This window comes from Heterocephalus glaber, unplaced genomic scaffold (assembly GCF_053883595.1).
Source record: "Heterocephalus glaber isolate CG9 unplaced genomic scaffold, H.glaber_assembly_v1.0 deba00001561, whole genome shotgun sequence".
Taxonomy (NCBI): domain Eukaryota; kingdom Metazoa; phylum Chordata; class Mammalia; order Rodentia; family Bathyergidae; genus Heterocephalus; species Heterocephalus glaber.
The window spans coordinates 10,377,478-10,387,113 of record NW_028258349.1 but is presented as its reverse complement, the minus strand read 5'-3'; the positions used below and the strand labels follow the sequence as shown (position 1 = coordinate 10,387,113).

At 43.1% G+C, this 9,636-nt stretch overlaps 1 pseudogene; it reads right to left on the bottom strand.

Annotated features, from left to right (window-relative positions):
* Positions 1-277: 277 nt before the first annotated feature.
* Positions 278-3,089, bottom strand: LOC101696322 (ubiquitin carboxyl-terminal hydrolase BAP1-like; annotated as a pseudogene).
* Positions 3,090-9,636: the final 6,547 nt, after the last annotated feature.

The window sequence follows — 9,636 nt, the reverse complement described above, 5'->3', positions numbered from 1 at the left end:
TGACAGCTACCAGGAGAAAAAGCAGTCAGGAAGCCAGCTATGTTAACATGATGGCAAGATGAGTTGGAGGCCAGAAAAATAGCCATCTCTGATAGGTAAAATATATATTCTGCTGCCCAGGCAGAAGGACCAGGCCTGCAGCTTCACAGCCAGCTGTGGAGGAAGCCACAGCACCCTACTGTGGCCCAGCTCCAGCTGCTGCTTCCTGAGCATGATAGGGTTGACCTGCCCATTCACCCCTCGCCAGGCCCCAGGGTTTGATGCAAGGAGCGTGGGCTGGTTCCCACTCCCAGGGTCTTAGCTCTCTGGCTAGAACTATTCAGTTATACTGGGAAAAGAAGAAGTGGGGCAAGGAAGGCCCCTGCTGAGGGCCTCATGACAAGAGCAGGCTGTAGTCAGGGGCAGAAGTCCTCACTGGCGCTTGGCCTTGTAGGGGCGAGAGCGTTTCTGCCTGTCTGGCTTATGCTGCTTGTGAAGCCGGCCAACGCTAACCCCTTGGAGCTGCCACACTGAGATGTTCTGCTCCACCAGGTTGGCCAGCATGCCTTCTTGAGCCAGCATGGATACAAAGGTACAGATGAACTCATCCTAGTTGTGGGTCCTTCTCTGGTCATCAATCTTGAACTTTTTCCTCTTTTCCACTTCCTCCTTGAGGCAAGCTCATAGTTTGCAATCTTAGCCTCCAGACACTTTAATAGTGCCAGCAGCTCCTTGGGTGAGTACTTCTCCCCACTCAAGGGCTCACCAGGCCTGACTGTAGGGAACAGGGAAAAGGGACATTACTAGGACCTCTGCAGTAAGTCCTAGTCTCCTGCGAGCCACGGCAGCCCAAGGTGAATTATAGGAAAGATAGAAAAATAAGACTTTGAGAAGAAGTTGAGCTTTGGTTCTGACCAGTGCTGCTCTAGGCGGTAAACAGGAAAGCCCCCAGTTTACTGCATCACCTTTTATTCAGTCCCTCGGGAGAAACAAATGTAACAAATGACTTGCAGAGAGTTCAGTACATCCCTATAAACAAGGTGTAACAATCCAAGAACAATTAGGAACTGAGTAGGTGAAGATTTTGTTCCTCCCAGTATGTATTCAGCTGGTGTAATCTTGTCCTGGAGCATCATAGCATCACGGGATCATTGAGGCTCAGTTGTGACCGGGGGCCAAAATGGAATTATGTCTCGGACTTCCATAGCTGGGTTGTAGGCAGGAGAACTAGGCTAACCAAATGGTTTTTCCCTAAAATTATGCAGCATTGCTCCCGACACCTGACCAGCCCAGTCTTCTCTCTGCAGTCTGTGGCTTCTGCCACATCCTTCTCCTCTGGGCTGCTGGAACCCTGGTTGCCTTGGCTCAGCCTGATGAAGGGTGAGGAACCCTTCCCACCCTCTGTCAGTGCCAGAGGACTCAACACACCATCCTCACCAAGGTGTAGCAGCCCTGTGCTAATGACAGGACCCATGTCACGGGCAGCACAGTTGTAGCGTATACAGTGAAACACATAGGCTGTCATCCTCCCCAAAAAGCACCTTAGAGATGTGGGAGGCGACAGGACTGGAGGGCCGTGTTGGGTTGGCTGAACGGATAGGTGAGTGCAGAGGTGAGTTGAAAGCACTGCCAATCTCAGAAGCTGTGTCTGTGCTCTCATTGCTGGGAGTAGGTGAAGGCTGCGAATGTGTGGGCACTGCCACAGCAGGACTTCCAGCCCCAGAACAGAGGAATTGAGAGGTCTTTTTGGGACTCTTTGAGCTTCTCAGCCAAGATGTTGATGGTATTGGGCTGCAGCCCTGATAGCTGTCCATTTGCAGAACTGCTCAATCACCCTGGCTTCCTTGTTCCTTTCCACTTGTATCTGATGGCAGAGTTGGTGTTTTGCACGTCATCCTTCTCATCATCCTCATAGTCATCCTCATCATCTGAGTACTGCTGGGGTGGACGGACTGGAACATGGTTGTGGCCCACACCTGCCGCCAGGTCTCCCTCCTCCTGCATGGGGGACTTGGCATCACTGTGATTGTTAGAAAGGCTGGCAGCCACTGGACAGTGGGGGTGGGGGTGGGGGAACCCCAATGAGGGTGCTCCCTGGAGGCTTCACCACCAGCTTGGGTTTCCTGGGAGAACTATGAGTTGGAGCCTGTGGGCATGAAACAGCAATCTCCTCTGCACCATCGGGGTGGGTGTCCTCAGAGGCCACTGGGGCCCTGCCAGCCTCCTTCACAAGGGGGACTTGTTGCTGGATGGCTTGGATTCCTCAGACAGTTGGGACTCTTGAGACTTGTGGGTCTGAATCAGCTCCAGCTGAGTTACTCTAATCAGCTGCTGCAGGGACTCCAGTACTGTCTGATGGTTCACCTTCAGCACATGCAACCTGGCCTCATACTTGATCCTGTAGTCAGGCACCACTGCCATCAGGTTGAAGCGGACGTTGTGGTAGGGCTTCCCTGCAGTAACAAGGCTGATACGCTCCATGATGACCCACCAGGCTTTGTCTGTCCATTCCTCATCCTCCCCCCAGGGCCCATGGTCAATAGGGTAGAACTTCAGCCCATCCAGCTCAAAAAGCCAGCCTGTGATAGGAACGTAGCTGACAAAGTGGAACGCCTCCATGGTCTGCACTGCACTAAGGCCATTCTGCTTCTCAGGGAGGGGACATGGCTGAGGCCTGGCATGGCTATTGTGTTCCTTGGCCAACTCTGGGGCATTGCCGATTGCATATCCTTTGCACTAAGGGCTAAAGCCTTTGGTGAAATCCCTCATTCGACTCAGGGTTGGCTCTAGGTCCATATTGCTGCAGTTCAGGAGCACTCTCAGCAAGGCATGAGTGGCACAGGAGTTGGGGATCAGCTGGTGGGCAAAGAACATATTATTCACAATATCGTCATCAATCACAGACTTCTCTTCCACCAAGATAGAGACCTTGCAATGGGACCTGCATTCTTCGATCCATTTGAACAAGAAGATGAATCCATATACAGAGCCCTGGCATTTGCTCTGGAGGTCATAGATCTCCTCCACCTGCACACCTTTGACACTAAAATCTTCCACCAGGAGGGTGAAGAGGCCAGGTTGCTCTCCAGCTCCAGCCAGCCTTTATTCATCTTCCCTCAGGGCAGCCCCTCAGCAGCTTGTCCAGGCCCTTCCGACCCCCCGCCCCCACTGCTCCCAGGGCCCCTTAGCCCCCCACACAGACAATGGCCCCTAGCATCACCCGCCCAAGATGGTAGCTTATGTTTAGTTTTCTAAGGCTCCTTTGAACTCTGCCAGGATGGACATCCCATTCTGCATCCCCTCCACCAATAGATGAGAGATCCTTGGTGTTGTCAGCATTTTCATTTTGGCCCTTCTGATAGGTGGACAGAAGCTGTCCATGGCAGCTCCATTCAACCTCACCTCTCTCTGCATGGAGCTCACTCTGCAGGTCTGGCCTTCTCTCTGATCCTCAGGCCAGGCTCTCAGTCTCCACTTCCACTATTTCCTCTGCACTTTACCTGGCTGGCTGGCCCCTCCCAGGTTTTCTCTCCCAAATCACATGGTTGGAGAGGATTTCCCTGATCTCACACTTTCAAGTATCTCTCCTCCTTGATACTATTTTACTGTGCTATGACAGTGTGAAGTTTGTATTTGTGGGTTCATTTAACTAATGTGACTTCTCCTGCTTGATAGGAACCCTGTGACAGCAGTCACTATGTCTATTTTTATTTAGTACTGCAGTTGTCCCTTGATACCCAAAGGGAACTGCTTCTAGGACCCTCCTAGGTGTGAACTCCACAGTTGCTCAAATCCCTTATATAAAATGGCACAGTATTTGCATAAAACCTACACAAATCCTCCTATATGCTTTAGCTCGCCCCTAAATGACTTATAATACTACAATGTCAATGCTGTGTAAATAGTTGTGGTGTTCTATTGTTTAGGGAATAATGACAAGATAAATATCTGTACACTTTCAGTACAGATGCAATTTTAAAAAATATTTTTTATCCACACTTGGTTGAATCCACGGATATGGTCAGCTTTCGAATTGCTAGTACAAATTACCCAATACCCACAACTTAAGGGAGGAGAGGTTGATTTGGTTCATGGTCTCAGAGGATTCAGTCCATGGTCAGCTGGCTTCAAGGCAACAACATCATGGTGGAAGGGAGTGGCAGAGGAAAGCTGCTCAGTTCATGGAGGCCAAGAAGCAGGGCAGGCAGGGGAATAGGTCCAGAGAAACAAGGGACCAGATATAGACCCCAAAGTCATGTCTCTGTCACCACCTAGACACACCCAGAAGTGTGTTTTCCTAATGCTCTGAGCAGCTCCAAAGCCAATCAACTTGACAATTATGCTTAACCATCGTAGATTGTATACTGTATATTCACGTGAGTGCCCAAGGCTAGACATAGCATGGAGTGGAGTGGGTATTTAATATTTGATTCACATATGAATAATTAAAAACAAGTGTCTGGATTTTCTCCTATTATAAAGAATGCTACCAGGAGCATCCTTTTACATACATGCTTGTGTACTTGTGCATCTCCTAAAGTGGTACCACTGAATTAATACTATATTAATTTGAAATTTTGATATGTATTAACAGATTACTTTCTCTGTAGAATCAGCTCTCTCTCCATCAACAGTACATAAGAAATCCAATAACTCTGCCACTAAGCGAAAAATATTGTAATTTAAGTTTTTGAAAAGTTTATATTTAAAATTTAGTACTCCAGTGTATTACTTCACCAGAGAAATAGAACCAATAGAAAATATGTATACCTCCATGGGAAGTAATTACAGTTTGAGTTCAAAGGTTAATCTGTTGGCAAAGCAGGAAGAGCCAGTACTGGAGACGAAGTCTGAAAGCAGCCTGCTGGTGAATCCTCTCCTACTGGGGGAGGTCAGTTTTCCTCTATTTAGGCCTTCAACTGATTGGATGAGGCTCACTCATCTTCTTCTTTGCTCTGAGACCACACATTTAAATGGTATCCAAAAACCCCTTCATAGAAACATCCAGAGTAATGTGTGGCCAAAGAGCTGGGCACGGTGGCCCAGCCACGCTGACCCCATCATACTCAGGACTATTTTAATTCTAATCTCACTGATAAAGATCAGGTAGAAAATATTTGCATATTTTATATAGTCATTTGTATTTCTACCAAAACTTTTTTTCTTATATGATTTGGAATTTGAATATAGCTATGAGGAAAGATAGTTGTCTTTTATTGTTATAGTCATTTTCCCCATAACTTTTATATTTTTATGTGGTCAAATTTGTCACTATTTTTTGATGACTTCTACATTTATATCATACAGGAAAATCCCTTCTCATTTACAAGGTTTAAAATTATATAATATCTATATAACTCTTACAGGTTTTAAAAACATATTGGATCTTTAATTCACTTGGTTTTTAGTTTTGTCATTTAGTTGTAATTCTTCCAAACTGTTCCAACAATATTTATTAAGTAGTCCGTCTTGTCCTACACTTAACTAGAAAGACTTAAGAGGAAAATATAATTTTTATCCATCCTAATTAGAAATATAATTAAACATTCAAATATCTGTTGTTGGAAAAGATGCATAGAAATGAATACTCTCATACAAAATGGGTGGTAATGTAAATTACTGAACATTTTTAGGAAGGTAATATGGAAATACCTCTCAAAAATTTTAAAGCAGGACCAGGGATTTAGCTCAGTGGTTCCACTGCCTGCCCCACGAGCACAAGGTCCTGAGTTTGATCCCCGGTATAAAAAAAAAAAAATTAAAGCATATCTCTTTTATTAATTAGGTTTATTGGTACATTTTAGATATACATAATGATCACATTCATCATAGGGAATTTGTACCTGTACATGATATATTTTTTTCCCATTCCCCTACCCTCCCTCCAACCCCTCTTCCCCTCTTTATTTACAAAAGCTTTGTTTCCATTTTTTCTTTCTTTTCTCATTTTCTTTTTGTTTTCCTTCATTCCTCCCTCCCCTTCCCTAGTTCCCCTACCCATTTGAACATTTTCTATTTCACAAGATCTATGATACATTTTGGTCCTCATTTACACTTTCAGTTTCTCACACCAGAGAAACAATCTGGTATTTACACATGTATGTCTGATTTATTTCACTTAACAGTATGGTCTCAAGGTGCATCCATTTATCTAGAAATGTCTCAAGTTTATCTTTCTGTCTGTGCTGCTATAAACATGGGTGTGCATGTATCACTGTGGTATGATGCTTTTAATCCTTTTGGGAAGATACTAGGAATGGGGAACCATTGGGTCAAATGGAACCTTTAGTTTGAGTTTTTTGAGAAATCTCCACACTGATTTCCACAGTGGTTGCACCAGTCTACACTTCTAACAACAATGGAGAAGGGATCCTTTTTTTATCCCACAGCATTTGTTATTGGTTGATTTCTTGATAGCAGCCATTCTTTCTGGAGTGAGATGGAATCTCAGTGTTGTTTTAATTTTAAAGCATATGTCTTTGATATCTCCAAATCCATCTAGCCATAATACACCTGTTCAGATAGATGATAGGTGAGTAGGGAGGGACTGCTGCCCAAGGGCAGATCCCGTGCTCAGAGAAACACCAACTGCACCGCTAGACGATCTGCCTACTACAGAGCCCATCTCAGCAATCTGGCAGGCATCTGACCCAGGCCTCAGAGTCATTCTTCTGACCTGATCACCGAATGAAGTTAAACACACAGTCACAGGCATATCCAGGGAACCCGACTTTAAACCTGTGGCCCACTGTCAAAAAACAAATAAAAACCAAAACCTATTTTTTAAAGCAATGCGGTACATTTCTTTTTTAAAAAAACTAATTTTATTGGTACATTTTAGTTATACAATATAATGACATTTATCACTGGAAATTTGCACCTTTAGATAATCTCTCTAGGTTCTTATTTTTCCCTTTTCCCCTGCTCTCCCTTCAACCCCTCCATCCCTCCCTGTTTACAAAGACTTTCTTTTCATTTTTTCATATTAATTCCATTCCCTTCTTTCCTCTTGATGATCTTCTGCATTCTATTTGCCAGTATCTTATTAAGGATTTTTGCACCTATGTTCATTAGTGAGATTGGGCTATAGTTCTCTTTTTTGGTTGGGTCTTTCTCTGCTTTGGGGCTCAAGGTGATGCTAGCTTCCAGGAATGAATTTGGGAGTATTGCTTCCCTTTCCATTTCATTGAAGAGTTTAAACAGTAGGGGCAGCAGTTCCTCTCTAAATGTCTTGTAGAATTCAGCGGTGAAGCCATCAGGACCTGGGATTTTCTTAGTTGGTAAGTTTTTCATTATGTTTTCAATTTCATTGATTGATATTGGGTTCTTTAGAATTTTTAGCTCTTCTTCATTCAACTTTGGTAATTGATACATGTCTAAGAATCTGTCCATTTCTTCTGTGTTTTCCATTTTATTGGCATATAGGTTCTCGAAGTAGGTATTGATGGTCCTCTGAATTTCTGCTGGGTCCATTGTAATTTCATCTTTTTCATCCCTAATTGCATGGATTTGGGTCTTTTCTTTCCTTCTTCTGATAAGGTTGGCTAAAGGTTTGTCAATTTTGTTTATTCTTTCAAAGACCAACTCTTGGCTTCATTGATTTTTTGTATCGCTCTCTTAGTCTCCATTGCATTGATTTCTGCTCTGCTCTTTGTAATTTCCTCTCTTGTATGAGTGTTGGGCTTGTCCTGCTCTTGTTTTTCTAGAAGCTTGAGGTTCAGCATCAGGTTGTTTAATTGGGCTCACTCTGTTTTCCTAATGTGAGTATTCACTGCTATGAATTTCCCTATTAAGACTGCTTTCATTGTGTCCCATAGATTCCGATATGTTGTATTGTCATTGTCATTTAATTGAAGGAATTGTCCAATATTTCTTCTTTAATTTCCTCTGTTACTCACTGATTATTCAGAAGTGTGTTGCTCAATTTCCATGTGTTTATGAAATTCTTGTGGTTTCTTTTGCTATTGATCTCCAATTTCATCACACTATGGTCTGATAATGTACAGGGGAAAACTTCAATTCCTTTGCACTTACTTAAACATGTTCTATGATGAGTATGTGGTCTATTTTGGAGAATGACCCATGTGCAGCTGAAAAGAATGTGTATTTTTATTTATTTATTTATTTATTTTTGTATTAAATTCTTTTATTGGTACATTGTAGGTATACAACACAATTACATTTCTCATTGGGAATTGTACCTTTATATAATGCATCTTGGTTCTTATTTTTTCCCCATTCCTAGCCCTCCCTTCACGCCCTCCACCCTTCCCTATTTACAAAGACTTTATTTCCATTTTTTCCATTTCTCATCATTTTTCCTTTCCCTTCTTTCCTTTCCCCTGCCCCTCCCACTACCCCTACCCCTTTGGACCTTTGCTTCCTATTTTGCATTATCGATTATTCATTCTAATCATTGGTACATTTTAGGTATACAATATAATGACATTCATCATTGGAAATTTGCACCTTTACATAGTCTCTCTTGGTTCTTATTTTTCACCCTTGCCCAGCCCTCCCTTCAACCCCTCCAGTCCTCCCTATTTACAAAGATTTTGTTCCTATTTTTCCATTTTCTCATATTAATCCCATTCCATTCTATCCTTTCCCCTAGACCTCCCACTTCCTTCCCCTTTGCCCCTTTTCTTCCTATTTCACATTACCTATTATACATTTAGTCCGTATTCACACTTTCAGTTTCTCACACCAGAGAAACTATTCGGTATTTACACGTGTGTCCTATTTATTTCACTTAAGAGTATTGCCTCAATGTGCATCCACTGAGCTATAAATGTCTCTAATGTCTCATTTTTTATGGCTGAGTAGTACTCCATTTTATTTTTAAAAACCACATTTTCTTTATCCACTCTCCAGTTGATGGGCATTTGGGCTGTTTCCAAGTTTTAGCTATTACAAACTGTGCTGCTATGAACATGGGTGCACATATATCACTGTGGTATGATTCTTTTAATTCTTTGGAAAAAAGCAGCCAGAACAGTCCTTTTAAAACTTAAGTAGATCCCATCTCTCTCCTACAGCAGCATTCTGTGTCTCTCATCAAAGCTGGAGTCCTCACAGTGTACTGCTGAGCAGGATCTGCATCTTTTACACCAGCCTTTTAACCCCATAGTTGAATATATGTTCCAGGACATCAGCCTCCTGCCCATATCCCTCTCTGATCTCTTATTCTCTCTTCCTTTTCCCAGGCTACTTGAGATATCTTTTTTAGGAGGGTGTAAATTTGATGATATCTTTCAAAAATGAAAAAAAAAATCTCACACTGTTAGTTTAGATCTAAAATGGTTTCCAAAATCTCAGGTGTTCAGAGATAGGCTTTTGGAGATGATCGGATCATGAGTACTCTAACTCCATCGGGTTAATCCATTAAAGAGATTATAATTTAATGGCATTATTAGGAGGTTATGGAAACTTAGGTGGTGGGGCCTGGTTATAGAGTGGGGCATAGGTGCTGTATCTGGCCCCTGACCCCTTCCTCTCTGCTTCTCTCTCTCTACTTCCTGGCTGCCATGGGGTGAGCAACTTTGCTCCATGATGTCCTTCACCATGATGTTTCAGCCTTGCCACAGGCCTAAAAGCAATAGAGTCAGACGGGCTGAAACCACAAACCCAAACCAACCTTTCCTCCTTTAGTTTATG